General features: G+C 46.7%; 1 protein-coding gene across 1 annotated transcript in view; it reads left to right on the top strand.

The window, feature by feature from the left end:
* The window catches only part of DYNC2LI1 (dynein cytoplasmic 2 light intermediate chain 1), a 267,996-nt gene that overhangs the window by 230,018 nt on the left and 21,395 nt on the right, over positions 1–16,583 (top strand). The gene's annotated exons all lie outside the window — the stretch shown is intronic.

Genomic DNA, 16,583 nt, shown 5'->3' with positions numbered 1-16,583 from the left:
TGTTATAGCCCATGGCTTTCAGTGGCATTATACCTTGCAACATGAAAGACCCCGCAGTACTTGGTTTAGTGCTATCATTTAGTTTAGCTGCCCTGAGGTGTCCTATGCTTTCTTGGGTGCTCATCCTGTTTTTTATTTAAATGTTCTTCATATTAAAACATACCTATCAACTTACCCTCTTTTGCGTGTGACTCAAGCCCTGGGGCTCTCACACCAGCCTTATCGCCAGCCACCCTTCTTTACCTACCTCCCTCGGCTGCCTGCTTCTATGTGCTATATACACAAGGTGCACTTCAGGAGCTCTGAATTTTCTCTGGGCAGACTGTCGGCTGACAGACAGAATTATAGCCTGAAGTTAACTGCAGTAGCCAGAACTCACAGATGAAAATAATGTTACTTTTGAAAGTGCGACCTCGCATAGGTAAACAAGCCAGCAGCACCTGTAAGCAAATATTTAGCAAATCCCAGCCTGCATTGAACACAGGATTTTCAATATGCTTCTAAAGGTAACATAATGTAAGCTTGATGTTAAATAATCTCGACCCTCCGTCCAAAAGTGAGTAATGACAAGGATGACACCACATCCTAACATCTCACCCGCCAAACTGCAGACGTTTGAGAGGTATGTGTTAAGAGTACATTTTCCTTCCAGTTTTCTTTCTGCGTCTCCATTCAGATGTTGAGATGCACATATATACCATGGATGTTGTGCACTATCTGTAAAAGTATTTTTGAATTTCAATCTGATGCTTTTTATTCACTTACAGTCCCCCCAAACCCTGGGAAGTAGACCTCCTGTGCTTCCATTACTATTTAGGTCCTACCTGCACCCTGATGTTGGGTATTCAATGTCCCCCTCAGTGGTTGCCTACCTTCTAGTTTGCCACCTTCTGTTCTGGGCTGTTTTCAAAGCTCAGAATGTGGGTGACTGGTTGATCTGCAAATTACAAAGCAAATCCCTCTGTCTGTGCAGCTCAAGGCTCAATTTACAGGCTCTCTATAGTCAACAGAATAACCTTTAAATTGCCCTACTTGGCCTATACATTTCTATAAGGGCTAGCCACCTCGTACCACAAAGATAAGATGTGCTTTCAATAATCTTTCTCAACAATATGGTCCACAGAATTTGACTTTTATCAAAGGTCAAGATGAGAGTTTCATAATGAGGCCCAAGGTTTTTGAAAGTAATTAAATGAATGAGGTTGCATAACTGAGGTGCATTAGTAATCAAAGACCTGGGTATGTTAGGTTGAATTTCCGAAGCCTGTGTAAGTGCAGTTAGTGATTCTTATTTTTCTTGAGGGCTACATGAAACTAGTCTCTTGATCCCAGTTAGCACCTATTTTCACATAGCCAAGTACATAGGTATTTATCAAAATGTTCTTTCTGAAGGGGATATGGAAATGAACCAATAAAATATGCTGCATGCTTTTAGGGAGCTGGGGTTGATTTTGTCTCTGTAGGTGATGACCAAGCTTGGCTAAGGATTATCTGTGTTAATACTTGATATGTTTTTCAATGCCTGTCAATATGCACTAATCTTACAATCCAGTGGGAGTGATACAGTGTAGTTCCAAATCTTGATCTGTAAAATATCCAATTTTTTTTTTTTAATAGTGTCCGTGTTTCTTTCTGCCCATGCTAGCCTAATCAGCAGGGAGCTTGGTGTGTTGAAAAAGCTGGTGGTTGGCAGGACGGGCTTATTAGTAAAGAAATATTTGGTAAGACAACCATTTTGGTTAATCCTAGTCTATCCGCCATTGAAAGTGGGAGCCTAATCCACCTCCTCACTTTTTCCTCCATGGCACTAATCTCTTGACCATAATTGAATTGTATTATCTTTTCTCCAACATGATTTAACCAGAAATTCTGTATTTAACTGGCTTAATCCACCGCACTAGTGGGAAGCCCACCTCTAATCTTACAGTAGAGTCAGTCACTGAGAAGAGAGACGATTTTCCTCATTTTATTGTAAATAATGCCATGTTTCCAAACCAAATACATTCCCTTAATATTGGGTTTATGCTATCTTGTCAGCCTTAGAGTGGTCTTCCTCCAAACATTTTGCCTTAGTCCTCCATTTTTTTGCTCATCTTGTTTTTGTCGGCCTTACAACTGTGCACTTTTTCACTGATGATCAGTGCTAAAGTGTGTATGCTCACTCACTAAAACATGCTAACATTGGCTTGCACCTAACTGCCTCATTTAATTTACTTACAAGTCCCTACTAAAGTGGTATTACCTGTGCTCGGGCCTGTAAATTAAATGCTACTAGTGAGCTGCAGCACTAATAGTGCCACCCACTTAAGTAGCCTGTCAAACATTTATTAGGTCTGCCATTGCAACCTGTGTGACCAGGGACTGTTGGAGGGCTCAGTCACCCCAGCATCTTTGAGAACTCTTCCTTGATGCTAGCTCTCACCTTGTCCGACAACCTGTAGTTGTTTTTTAAAGAGGCATACTGTCCCAGTATTTATGTCATGGGTACACAGGTGTGTAGGGTCTTGGGATCCACCAGGTAGGTGTTATCGCCCTTCCGTTCTTTGAACTCATATGGGCCAGTACAACGGTCTTGGAGAGCTCTGCAGGCTCCGTGACCCACACCATATAGTCTGGCTGAAACTCTTCTTTAGTGGCCTTCTCGTCACACCAGAGTTTCATTACTTCTTGAATGGCCCTCTAGATTTTATTTAGCCCTCTTCCGGAAGTGCTGTATCTGGTTACAGAGTGCCAGCATGTAGATGATTACTTCCAGAGGGATCTTCCTGGGAGCTTGCCCCCACCCCTCTCTCACTAGGCATTGTGTCCATAGAGGAGCGCAAATGGACTAAACCCAACCTCCCTCTTTGGTAACTCACTGTAGGAGAATAGCAGGCATGGCAAGGAACGTTCCACTTCCACATCATGGTCTCAGGTAGGCCCATAATCTTGCATTTGAGAGTCTCGTTGAATCTTTCAACACGCCCATTTGTTTGAGGTGATAGGTAGTGGTTACTCCACACTCTTTCAACATAGACTGCAAATACCCGCACCTGACGTTGGTTCCTCTGTCACACACGACGTCCTTTGAGAATCCCACTTGGGTAAACATGTCCATCAAGGTCCTAGCCACCACAGATGCAGTGACTGAACTAAGAGGGATGGCCTCTGGGTACCCTGAGATGTGGTCCAGCAAAATCATTTTGTACCTGTTGCCTAAGGCTGTTGTGGGGTCCAAGAGACCAACAATGTTGATGCCTACCCTCTCAAAGGGAGTGACAAGGACAGGCAAGTGAACCAAGGTAGCCTACAGCTTCTGCCCTGTTTATCTGCTGGCCTGGCAGGGGGGGCAAGACCTGTAAAATATATCCGATGCTGTCTTCACCCTGTGCCAATAAAAGAAGGGTAGAAGCCTGTCAAAGGTATTTTTCGGCCACATCTGTCTTGCCCAGGTTATATCATGAGATAACCCCAGTGGGAAGTCCCTGTAACACTTGCGGATCACCATAATATAGGCTGCCCCGTGGTCCAGGAACCTTACACTCACACATACTCTATTCTCCCAATAGAGAAGGGGATTTCCAGAGGTAAGATCTGCTGCCCGGGCCGTTGCTTGTCACCTCAAGCCATCTAGGGTGAGGCATTCTTTGAGGGCTTTGCAGAATTCTTCCTTGGTTGGTCCTCCCTCAACTTGCCATCCAACAAGCTTTGGCCGGCCTCTCAGAACAACAATGTCTTTCCTGATAGGCTCCGGTTGCTACCTCCTTGGGTGCCCCATCAACCTGGAAAAGAGGACATTTCAGAGGCTGGTTTCCTGAGCTTCCTGTTCTTCGCCTTCTGGGCAGCTGCCTGGGGCGTTCTTCCATGTATTAGGCTTCCTTGATTTCTCTCTCGGACAGCTATGGAACTTGTGGTCATACATGCCCATTCAGTCAAGTATGACATCTCTAGGTGTGATCTGAGCTCCATTTCCCTCCGGATAGTGTGCTGTAGGTCATTGCCTAACAGACAATCTGCAGGCATGGCTGGGCTCACAGCTACTTTTAAAGAACTTGAGGACTGCTCCCCACACAAAGGGAACCAGTGCCATTGGGAAGTGACTCTCTCGGTTGTTTGCGACTATGACCTGGTGGAATGTGTTAGGGATGACCTGCACTGAGGACACCAGATGACACCCCACTGTAGTCATACTGGTTCCTGTATCTACAATTTGCAGCTGCCAGACCATCACAAAAATTAATTTTAAAAAGTTGGGACATCAGGGTACACAAGGTTCAGTAGAGAGGAGATCAAGAGCATTTCTGCAATGATGAGCAGGCCCGTAATAGCATGCAGCTGTCAGACCCTAAAAGAAAGTAAATAATTAAATAACAAATAAAGCAAGGCGATTGGGAAGAGAGTGAGGAAAGCTCTGAATTCCCAAGGAGTGCTGACAGCAAAATGAAAGAAAAAGTTGTCTTAGTGCAGCATCAGCAGGATACAACTCATCCAGTAAAACAGTGAGACACTGAAGTGCTCTGTGGGGGACACAAACTCAAGAATACATAGGAATATCATAGAGTTACGTGTAAGGAATTGAGACAGACACAGTCATTGTGGCATGGGAAAGGGATGGACCCAAACCTCACAGTCCTTCATTACAAGGGCATGGCTAAATTCTGATCAGAATTAGGAGTTGTGTGACTATTATCTCACCCTCGCGGGGGCCTTAAAAAGGCAAAAAAATCACTGTGTCAAATAGAGATTCCTCATGTTAGGCTTTATATGGACATTGAAAACTTGGAATAGCAGGTATTTTCACCTAACTTGTAATGCGGTTTAAGTCTAAGTTCAGAACTGTATTTTTTATTTGCCAGCATGTTACTAAAGCATTATACAGGCAAATGGTTTTGCAAGCATTGGCTTAGCCTATATGTCTCACCTTGGGACCCAAGTATTTAGCCATGCAGCACATTATCCTGCATGCTATAACATCTACTGTTATTTTACGTGCTACTGGTGAACGGCCATGCTGTGGCTAGGAGCAGAGCAGCCTGTGGGCCCTGAGAGTGACAACAATGCCATTAATGTCCTTAAACCTTCCTTCCTCTGTGTGATAGTTCTGGTCACTTTTCACAGATCTTTTTTTTCTGGCTTCGCCTGCATAATTCCAGCCACAGGTGGATGTTATTTGCAGACCATTTTGTTATTTGATTCAATCCATAACCGAAAACACAATGCACAAAGTGAATAAATGTTTGCGCAGCTCATGACCTTTTAAATTCTACATATATTTTTATATAAATGGGCAGCTTTTTGCATTGTAAATAGAGTGTCAGCACAGAATGGTTCCCCTTGTGACTTCTAACCCGCGAACAAAGGAAGATTTCTCGCCAACCATTTAAGATCAGAATCTATTCCCTTCTATCTGTGGCTCCCTAATATTTCCTGCTTTGCAATTATCGGCCAATAAAAAGGGCCCTTCCTCCTTGGAGGTCTGAGCCTGTGCCGGGCAGATTCCTTCATTGCACCGGGGCACTGATAGGAAATGGCAAAAAAAGCACAGTTAAAGAAGAAAAGGTAGCTGCAAGTATAGAGGAAAGATGGCACCCACAGCTGCGGACGCGTAGGCTGCCTGCTCCTGCCGGACCTTGCATAGTGGATTCAGAGGAGAGAAGCACGGCAGAGAAAATTCACTGATGTTATTTTTTTTACGGCGCTACTGTGTAACAAAAATCTGCTACTGTGTTTTGTTACCCGATATTCACCGTGAGGAGACAACGCAGCGCTTTCAACTCGGTTTCGGACTTTTGCTTGCCGAGGACGCTGATGTTAGAGATTTTGCCCGGATTATTCACTGCGCTGACTTGGATTCAACGCCGTTTGTGGGCGTTTTCATTTTGCAGTCAGTGTTCTGATTGAAGGGCTTTGGCGGCGTTTTTTGTGGCACGCCGGCGTGGACGACGTCATAGGAGCACGGCATCGCGCGCAACTCCGTCTGACGTCACTGACTCCATATTAGGCCTACGTCGGCGTGATGACATCAGTTCCCTTTTTTCCACGTCGTCGACGCTAACAGTTTCTGGGATCTTCTGTGATTCAGATAGTGACTTAGTGTGTGTTACTGTGTTTCTGTTCTTCGTCGAAGATGTCGTCGAAGAAGAAGGGGTTTAAGCAGTGCGGCTCGTGTGCCCGGATGATGTCTGACAGGTCCTCACGACGATTGTTTGTGGTGTCTGGGTTCAGACCATGATGTCAAAGGCTGTCGATCCTGCTTTAAGATGAACCCTAAGGCTCTGCGAGAACGGGAGGCAAAACTTATGCTGGCAAAGGTGAAAAGTAAAGAAGCCAAGAGATCTTCGAGGTCAAGGTCTAGGCGCTCGAGATCGAAGCAGAAGTCAAGATCAAAGTCGCGATCGAGGTCGAGATCGAGGTCGAGGGCCAGGTCGAAGTCGGCGTCGAGGTCGGCTTCGGGCCATGCTTCGGGTTCCTCGAAGAAAAAACACAAGAGGAAGAAGCATAGTTCAAGGCATCATTCTGGGTCATCGGACTCGAAGAGGAAGTCTTCTTCTCGAAGACATAAAAAGGGTTTTGTGTCTCCTTCTCCTGTTTGTGAGCCTGAAGGTGATGCCTCGCCTGTACGATCTCGAGAGAAATCTCCGGATCCGGAGCTGGAACCGAATCCGGATTCGTGTCAGTCTTCTGAGCATGAAGAAGACGTGGAGATTCCTCGAGCACCGACTCGGTGGATAACCCAGATGGTCAAGAGGAGCCAAATCCGGAGCAGCCTCCTTCGGAGCAGCCATTGGGTTCGTACCCTCCCTTTCCTGGTCCTGGTCAGGACCCTTCGCATTTCCTTAATGCCATGTTTGGCGTCTATGCGAGGGCAATGTACCCCTCTGGAGCACCTGCGGGTCCCATGGGTCCATTGTCGTTTAACTTGGGTGTCCCTCAAGCTTATGCTCCGGCGCCTTTTCTGCCGTTTATGCCGACGCCATATCCACCTTGGCTCGGTACGGCGCCGCCGAGGTCATCGACTCCGCACACGGCTTCGCTGGCTCCGGAGCGATCTCTGGATTTGGATCGGGGTTCGACGCCGGTTCCGGCTTCCCATCCTCCAGCTGTTCCGGTTCCTCGTTCGACGCCGGCTCTGACTCCGTCGGAGTCATTACCGGATCCGACGACTTCGGTTCGTGTGGAGTGGTCGAGGTGTAGAGCCCAGCGTCTCCTGGAGGAGAAGGAATATGAGGATCCTGAAGTGGAGGAAGGAGAACTTCAGGAGCAGGAGGATTTTTTTGTGGATCTCCATAGTGCTAGTAGCCTAGAACTTTCTCCAGAATGGGGGTTGCCTGCAGTTTCAGATGCACCCTCTAAGGATGTGGCGCCATACCATGTGGGTATTAAAAAGGCTGCTAAGCTGCTAAATTTGACTTTGCCTACAGTGGAGTTCAAATCTAATATCCTCACGGAGATTTTACATTCGCCTTCTTCAGTTATTGAGCCGACTCTGCCATTCACTGAGGCTCTGACTGAACCAATTTTAGAAGTCTGGAAAAAGCCTTTGTCTGCTCCTGCGGTGTCCAGATCAGTGGCGAGATGATATAGGGTGGCACCTGGTCACCCTGAGTTCTTGACTTCCCATCCTGCGCCAGAGAGTCTGGTGGTGCAAGCCGCTTGTTCGAACAAGTCAGCAGGCTCTTTTCCCCAGGTGCCTGGAGATAAAGACTCAACGAAATTGGATCAAACTGCTAAAAAGGTTTTCTCCTCAGGTAGCATGGCTCTGAAGTCTACAAATGCTACTTGCCTGCTGGGCAGATATGTGCATGCCTTAATGTATTCGGTTAAGCAATTGTCATCTAAGCTTCCGTAGAAAGATAGAAAGAACTTCAATGAGTGTGTCTCTGACTCTCAGGCGGCAGCCCGCCAGGTTATTCAGAGTCAAACAAGAAGGATTTACCTATGCCTCTATGTATATGATTACAACATTTAATGTTCATCAAAGAGAAAACCACACTGTTAGTTAACTCAGACAATTGATTTATGTCAATTATTTTTTGAAGTTCATAAATTGTTCATGACTTACGACAGGAAATAATACATAGTCAACTTTACATTGAACACACAAAAAAAGATTTTTGCAAGAGAAAAAGCACAACAAACAACGTGTAAACCATAATGGTGTAAAATATAGTGAATATATCACCAAAAGAAGTGCATATACATTGTACACAGTGATTGAGCAATTGTATCAAAAACAGTAAACGGCAAACTTTCATAAAGTACAATGAGTTTTCTACGAGATTGAGAACCCAAAGATCTGATGTAACAGATTCCCAATCCCGTAGAAAATGAGTAAGCCGACCCCCTACCGGACCCGCATGATCCGGAATAGCGGATCTAGGGCTGCTTTGCTGTTGTAGGTGGGGGGTGGGTATTAGAGGTGGAAGTAGAGGAGGAGGAGGCTTGACGTCCACGGGCACCACCCCTTTGTCTAACTCTGTATGACTTATACAAAGGGTTCTGTTGTTGCTGCTGTTGTTGGCTTTGTTTAAAGGGACGAAAAGTGGACCTCCCAAAGTGCCTGTATTTTCTGGTGGAAGAGCCTCTAGTTTGCAGGCCCAAATACCTAGCCGTCGCACGGCTATCTTTGAACCTCTCCAATGCCGCATCCGCTTTCTTTCCAAAGAGGCCAGTGCCGTCAAAAGGCAAATCCATAAGAGCAGCCTGAACCTCTGCCCAAAACTCAGAAGATTTTAGCCAAGCGGCTCTTCTGGTGGCCACTGAAGAACCCATTATTCTAGCCACAGAGTCCGCCGTGTCCATGCCACTCTGAATAACCTGAGAATGAGAAGAAAGGAGGGGTTTGGCCCAATAGGGAAGAGGGTAGGTAGGGCCTATTAATGCCAAACAAGAAATATTTACCTATGCCTCTATGTATATGATTACGACATTTAATGTTCATCAAAGAGAAAACCACACTGTTAGTTAACTCAGACAATTGATTTATGTCAATTATTTTTTGAAGTTCATAAATTGTTCATGACTTACGACAGGAAATAATACATAGTCAACTTTACATTGAACACACAAAAAAAGATTTTTGCAAGGGAAAAAGCACAACAAACAACGTGTAAACCATAATGGTGTAAAATATAGTGAATATATCACCAAAAGAAGTGCATATACATTGTACACAGTGATTGAGCAATTGTATCAAAAACAGTAAACAGCAAACTTTCATAAAGTACAATGAGTTAACTAACAGTAGTTAAATCAATTGTCTGAGTTAACTAACAGTGTGGTTTTCTCTTTGATGAACATTAAATGTCGTAATCATATACATAGAGGCATAGGTAAATCCTTCTTGTTTGGCATTAATAGGCCCTACCTACATTCTGTTGGTCAATCATGCACGCTGTCACATGAGGGCACTCCAGTGGTGCCTCCGCAGGCAGTGGTATCAGCACAACGGAGATCTCAGGGAGTCAGTGAGGATCTCCAGAGAAACTGTAGCAGATTTATTTTGGTGGAGCGTGGAGGGCAATCTGTCTCAAGGAAAGCCTTTTCATCTACATCCTTCGGTGGCCACAGTGATAACGGATGCATCCACTCTAGGGTGGGGTGCTTATCTGGGAGATCTGGAGGTCAAAGGTCTTTGGTCTCCAGAGGAAAGGTTGCTTCACATCAACCTTCTAGAATTGCGGGCGATACGTCTGGCGCTCAAGGCCTTCCTCCCTTCCCTTCGCGGTCAGTCTGTTCAAGTCCTGACAGACAACACGACCGCTAAGTGGTATGTCAACAAGCAGGGAGGAGTAGGGTCGCAGTGTCTCTGCAGAGAGGCTCTGCATCTCTGGTCCTGGGTTCAGTACCACCAGATTTGTCTGATGGCAAATCATCTGGCCGTAGTTCTGAACGTACGTGCAGACATTCTAAGTCGGCAGTTCTCTGCCGACCACGAGTGGAGGCTCCATCCAGAGGTTGTTCACGACATCTTTCAGATGTGGGGGACTCCTTCGTTGGACCTGTTCGCCACTCGTGAGAATGCTCACTGCCTGTCATTCTGCAGTCTCCAGTATCCGATGCAAGGGGCTTTGGGGACGCGTTCCAGTTGAGTTGGGGAAGTCAACTCTTTTACACGTTTCCTCCCATACCCTTGATTCCTCGGGTTCTGAGGAAGATTCGCCGGGACTGGGCCCAAGTCATATTGGTCACCCCGGATTGGCCAAGAAGGGTGTGGTACACGGATCTACTCACCCTCTCCTCTCACCCGCCGCTCCATCTCCCTTTCAGGGCAGATCTCCTCTCTCAGATGGAGAGGCAGGTTCTACACCCCCACTTCCAGACATTACACCTTCATGCCTGGAGATTGAACGGGGCAACCTGAATTCCTTACCTCTCCCTCACGATGTGGTAGATGTCATTCTTTCGGCCAGGCGTGACTCCACCAAGTCCATCTATTCGTATAGGTGGTCTAAATTTGTTGCTTGATGAAGGGAGAAGACTATTGACCCTTTGAGGGCTTGTTTTTCCGATATTTTACAGTTTGCTCTTTCTTTGGCGCAGCAAGGATTTGCTGTTGCCACAGTCAAAGGTTACCTTTCGGCATTGTCGGCATTTCTCTGTTTGCCGGATCAGCCGTCTCTTTTTAAATCTCCAGTGGTTATGAGGTTTCTGAAGGGCCTCACTAATAAGTTCCCTCCTTCTCCATTTATCGTGCCTCAATGGGACTTAAATCTTGTCTTAACATTCTTGATGGGTTCTCCCTTCGAACCCTTACACAAGTGTCGCATGAGGCTTTTGTCTTTTAAGACGGTCTTCCTAGTTGCGATCACCTCGGCAAGGAGGTTAAGTGAGCTTCAAGCTCTTAGTTCTAAGCCCCCATTCCTGTCCATTTATGCTGATCGAATGGTTCTGCTTTTCTACCTAAGGTAGTAACTCCCTTCCATCTAGGACAGTCCATTACCCTTCCTACCTTCTATCCTCCCCCTCACCCTTCCAAGGAGGAAGAGAGACTGCACCGTCTGGACCCTAAGAGGGCGGTGTCCTTTTATCTTGATAGAACAAGAGACTTTCGAGTGGATGACCAGCTGTTTGTTGGTTTTGCTGGCTGCCGGAAGGGTAAAGCGGTGCACAAGCGCACACTTTCCAGGTGGATAATTATGTGCATCAAGATCTGCTACTCTCTGGCGGGTAAGGACCCTCCTGAGGATATAAGAGCTCATTCTACCAGGGCATGGTCTGCTACTTCTGCATTGTCTAGAGGTGTACCTGTTGAGGACATTTGCAGAGCCGCGACTTGGGCTTCCCTCCACACTTTCGCGAAGCATTACTGCTTGGATACCGAAGTGAGGAGGGACGGTCACTTTGCGCACTCTGTCCTCCAAGATTTCTTGGTATAGCAGGGTGGACACCCTCCTTCGGAAGTGGGGACTGCTCTGGGACTCTATTCACAAGGTGAGGAATCCACTGGCAGATGTATCTATCAGAAGAACAAGTTACTTACCTTCGGTAACGCTTTTTCTGGTAGATACAGTATCTGCCTGTGGATTCCTCACTGGCCCACCCGCCTCCCGGTTGTCCACTCTGCTTTATCTATGCTTATGTACATTTTTGTATATTTATGTATATGTTTGAAATGGGTTTTCTTACCTTTGCTACACACTATGTGTGTATAATTTTGAAATGTATGTACTGTGTACAATGTATTTGTATATATCTACTGTCATTGGTCCGTCCGGGTGCCTCGAAGGCCCGGAAAAAAGGGCGGAACTGATGTCATCACGCCAACGTAGGCCTAATATGGAGTCGGTGACGTCAGACGGAGTCGCGCGAGATGCCGTGCTCCTATGACGTCGTCCACGCCGGCGTGCTACAAAGAATTTTCCTAACGTTGCTGACGCAAGGGGGATATTCACAAGGTGAGGAATCCACAGGCAGATACTGTATCTACCAGAAAAAGCATTACCAAAGGTAAGTAACTTGTTCTGTGCACGCACACAACAGCAACATCCTAGGCACACCACAAAAGGAACTCCACACAAGGTTATATAAAAATAACTTTTGTATTGTCAAAACACATCAGATAGTAATCACACAATATACATTGTGCCAACTGGCACGGGCAATATTCACAAGGGATTATTTACACCAGGACAGGGCCACATGGGCCACTGTCAGAATCAGCACTTAGTAGAACTAGCACTTAGAATAACTGTAACACCACATAACAATTATAGATCACCACCAGTAACCACTGGTAACAGGTAGGTACACACTACACAATACTAATAACCATAGGCATAGATCACGCATGGACACATAACCTCTCTAGTATAACATACTAGGCAAAGCAAACTTCTAAGCATGAGCACCTTTAGAACGATAACACAAGCATAAAGGCAAAGCACATTACGCAGCAATCACATTTAGGCCTAAACAGTATAACTACAGTAGGCAATCTCTCACTAGCCTAAACACATTAGACTCTGCCTCCTAAGAATAAATCACATTTAGGGGCGTAACTCACAGTGAAGTAAACTCTCACTGACATAAACCTACATAGGTAAAATAACCTCACAATCCTAGTACCTTCACATTAAGTCACATTAGGCAATTACCATTATAAACATAGTAAAATCACATTGCGCAGAAATCACATTAGGGCCTTGCGCCCTACCCACATACCAGCCCCCTGGCCAACTGGCCATCTCAAAAAGGGAGCTCAAATGCCCCGTGTCCAGAATGTCGGGGCGCGCTGCCACGCAGCACCAATCAGGGGTGCACCACTGGCGCAAACCTAAACGTTGCAGCTGCCCACTAATTGCTGGGCAGCTGGGAACAATCACAAGGCCTAAACGGTGCAGCTGCCCACTAAGTGCTGGGCAGCTGGAAGGAAAACTGCGGCATGGGCTCTCACTGGCCCTAGACAAACTGCGCCGCAGGGGTTGGAGCCACACAAGCTCTGAAGAAAATATGCGCAGGCTGGAGCCAAACAGGCTCTGACAAATCTGTGCCCAAACGCTGGAGCCCTCTGGCTCTGGAATCACCTATGCCTCCTTGAGTAATCACCTATGGCTCCTTGAGTAATTAAATAAGGCCCCCAAACGTTGGAGCCACGGGGCTCAGAACCAATAACCATGCCCCCAATAGAGTGTGGAGCGCACTGGCGCTTCTACGATATCTAGGGCCAGCATTGGAGCCACCCGGGGCTCTGTGAATAAAGATACCTATCGTTGGAGCCACCTAGGCCCTAAAACAACTATGACAATGACTTGGCAGTGACCCGCAACTGCGGCACAACTGTGAAACATCAGTAAGAGGGGCACTAAATAAAATGCCCACGGGCTCCGCTGGCCCCCTAAGTAACACTCGCCACGTTCGAGCGGCCCACTGTACAACCGGGACCGCTCTAACTCAGTGTCCCACAGCTACTTCACTACTTCAAGACTCTTTGTCCCCATGGAGCCCCACTCACCGGGACTCCTCTTCAGGCGGCCGTAGTGCTTCACTCGGCGGTGGCAGCGGGCGGGGCTCCCTCTTTCCTGAGAGCTTCGCGGGGATCCACTACACCGCCCTACACCCGGGAACTCCACCAGATGCCGCAGGGCTCCCTCCACTCACAGGAGCCCTGCTGACCAGCCGCCATTCCCCTCGTTGCTCTCCTCAACTGCGGCTTGGAAGCGTGGGGAAGCCCTCAGGGATGGGCCAATCCCCGCGCTGTACACCGATGACGTCGCGGGAGTCTCTGCCGGCTGGGACCAATCCCAGCACGGCCACAAGATGTCGTCAGCAGCTCCACTCCCCGGCTCGCTCTCGGCCCTGGGCTTTAGGCGGTGATTCTATGGCCGCTCGGGCCGCAGCGGCGACTCTCCCGGTGCCAAATGAGAGGTGGGCACCCACGACTTCAATAATATAGCGAGGTGGGCACTCGCTTGGGGGGCATAAAAACTGCACCAGGTCCCTGGCGGGGTGGGCACCTGCCAGGGGTACAAAACCGTTGAATCAAGCGCCCCAAGGCGCTGAAGGGAAAATAAAGCGCTCCCAGGCGCTAGTGGAGAAATAAAGGTCTCCCAGGCGCTAGTGGCCCAAAAGACCAGCAACAAAGTCCCAGGAAAGAATAAAGCGCTCCCAGGAATTCTTCCAGCAAGTCAAGGCATCCAGGGGCTGGGCAGGGCCCAGGGAGGCAAGCCTTTCCCTGGGCCCAAGCAGCAGCACGCCCCTGGCAGGATTCAAGTAGCAAAACAAGAACATTTTCAGAGTGTCACAGCACCCTTTTTATACCCAAAATCCTTTGTCTAGCAGGGTGCAGGCAATGTGAGAACCAGCTACAACTGGTTATGGGGAACTCCTTTCACTGGCCAGGCTAGGACATCAGACGCACCACAGGGGGTGGAGCCAGCCTTGTGGAGGGAAAAACCCAGCCCTATTCAGGTCCCAGGTGTACCTCTCCCTCACATCAGCATGCTAATCACTCCATTCACCACCGGGGCAGACCCATCCAGACTCTTGGAGCCAGGCTTACCAGCCAGCTCCAGCCAATCACGTGCCAGCACACTCACTACACACGCACCCCCATGTCTAGAAGTGGCACTTCCACACTAGACACAATCATGCCGCATACATCATTGCGCAGCATTCAATCTCACGAGTTCGCACATACCAAACTCGACCGTGCACTCCCCACGCATCAGGAACTACCATGGTCACACATATTCCCCATGCATTCCTATCGGAGGGCAGGTCACTCTCACCACACACACAGAGAGTGCACGCACTTTACACTGGACCACAGTGAAAAAGTGCGCAGAGACCTAAAGTCACCAACACCAGGTTACAGAAACAGGCTAGGCAAAAGCAAAAAGTTTCGGGGTGAACCTGCCAAAAGGGGCCAGGTCCAACACTGGCTGTAAATTAACAAGATATATTAATGGAATTGAGAACTTCCTGACCAGGATTATTGGGACTCCGATATGTATTACTCCTGTTATTATGCTTCTGGGAATTGGGCCTGAGTTAGAAAAGGGCTCCCTCTTATATAAACATTGATATCTAATCTTTATTGCAATGACGGTTGCCCGATTATGTATCACCACCGAATGGTTACAATCTGAACCTCCTTCTTTTGAAAGTTGGCGGGGGAAAATTTAGAATTTATTCCAATCAGAATTTAGTTTATACTCTGTAAAGGGGGTCAAGAAACGCAAGATCGGTTTAGGTATTTGGGGGGTTTTTCGCGACCAAATGAATTTGTAAATGTATGATATTTAAGTCGGTGTCTTTCTTGTTGTGCTATATCTGTGTTACTGTGGTACAATAAAAAAAAAAGAAAAGGTGGCTGCAAACAAATGTACAAATAACACATCGGAGCATACAAATCTACTCATTTTAGGAAGGGGAGGTAATATCGCCCTAAAAAAACCAAAAAAATGAACAACAAAATAAATAAATCACAATTTGTAATCTTGACAGGGCAAATAAGAGAAATGTCAGCAGCTTCGCTATAATTCAAGGAAAGTTTAGCTGGAAGTGTTGAACAAACACGAGGCACAGCGAAAATGAGGCGCTCATGGATATCTGTCAAATCACGCTCTGGAGAGGGCCACCCTCTTTTTTAATGATATTCACTTTCCCATAACACAACATGCCTCCGAGGACTTCAATAGGCTGAGCCTCTATTGAAAACCTGCATCTCCCTCCTAGAGTGGTTTACCCTTCATTTACTACAATTGAATTACACTCTTAAATATCGGACTATGCGCACACTCATGAGGCAGCAGGTTGACGGGGGCCTCGCAGGCAGGAGTCTCAAGCTGGCAGACGGGCTACCGAGTTCAGACAAAGGCTTACTCGTATTGGTGCTCAAAATCAGACAGTTGCTCGTATAATAAAGTGTCACATGGACTCATTTGGAATGGCAGATGCTCACTCAAGGAAAAGAGTTTATGGTGCTAGGCAAAGGGATCGCTTATGATCTACAGGCAGAAGAGACTGTAATACCCGGTATGGAAGGCTCTGGTGTTAAAGGCTACAGATAGAGGATGTTATACCCAAACATAATACTCAGACTCTTCCTGTGTTTAGCGCAGAGTGGTGAGTATAATTCTATTCTCAGGTTGTCTGGTTAAATGTTAAAAATAAGCACAAAGTCTCTTTAAAAAAAGTGTCTAAACAAGGACAAGGCCTGTGAAAAAACGGTGAAGCAAGCTGAGCCCACATACCAAGAAGGACGGGGAATAAAACCAAGAAAATCATCTTGGTTTTTAAGCTTAAAATAAACTAAACAGGTGTTAACTAACTGTTTTAAACCTGGCGTTCCAAGTGGCAGCAGTTAAATAAATCATTCTTTTGAAAGTCTGCCTTAAAGCACCTTCTGAAAGTTGTAACCTTCAGCTGAGCTTGCCACTGCGCGAGTTTTACCATTTTGTTCATGATAATAGTTTCCATCCTGCCTTCTGCATGTGTGCACTAGTCCCTGCTTTCCACAGCTTTAACAGCCCTTGGCAGAACCATTAGTTTGATACTGAAGTTAGGCACTGCTCTGTGGGAGGAAACAAATGAGCATAAGGTGGATCAAAGAGGAAAGATTACCAACTAGCAAGCAAGACTTTTTAAAGGACAATTGAAGT

Source organism: Lissotriton vulgaris, chromosome 6 (genome assembly GCF_964263255.1).
Source record: "Lissotriton vulgaris chromosome 6, aLisVul1.2, whole genome shotgun sequence".
Lineage (NCBI taxonomy): Eukaryota > Metazoa > Chordata > Amphibia > Caudata > Salamandridae > Lissotriton > Lissotriton vulgaris.
This window is presented reverse-complemented; position numbering and strand designations above follow the sequence as displayed.